The sequence below is a fragment of the Etheostoma spectabile genome, unplaced genomic scaffold (genome assembly GCF_008692095.1).
Source record: "Etheostoma spectabile isolate EspeVRDwgs_2016 unplaced genomic scaffold, UIUC_Espe_1.0 scaffold351, whole genome shotgun sequence".
Lineage (NCBI taxonomy): Eukaryota > Metazoa > Chordata > Actinopteri > Perciformes > Percidae > Etheostoma > Etheostoma spectabile.
In genome coordinates this window covers 461,517-461,978 of record NW_022605590.1, presented here as the reverse complement: position 1 = coordinate 461,978, position 462 = coordinate 461,517, and positions in this window count along the sequence as shown.

Sequence of the window (462 nt, the reverse complement as noted above, 5' to 3'; positions counted from 1 at the left end):
TTATTGACCATGAATTCCAAAAAGTAGTAAAACTAGTGGTAGTAAGGTGGTGGTAGTGTAAGAAAAACTAAAAAAATGTTAATCTTTTTGAGGGAGGGCAACACAAGGTTAAATAGTTCTTAAACTGAAACCTGCCAGATTTAAAGGACTATTCCATCATTTTTGGGAAAATCACTTATTTTTGAGAGTGAAAGATTGGTGTATGGGCCAGATACCAGGGGCCAGGCGAGGAGTGTGTGTGTGTGTGTGTGTGTGTGGGGAGGGGGGTGGTGGTACACGGGGGTGATTGGTCCCCTCCTGGTGCCCCCCCAATCCATTGAGTGCTGTCATCAACCTGACAATTGAGTGATTTCCATTGGACCAGAGGACTGTCACTTGGCTGCCTGTTCATCCACCTTTCCCACATTCTTGTCACATGACCAGTTAATGTTTCCATGACAACTACACAAAATTATAACACGA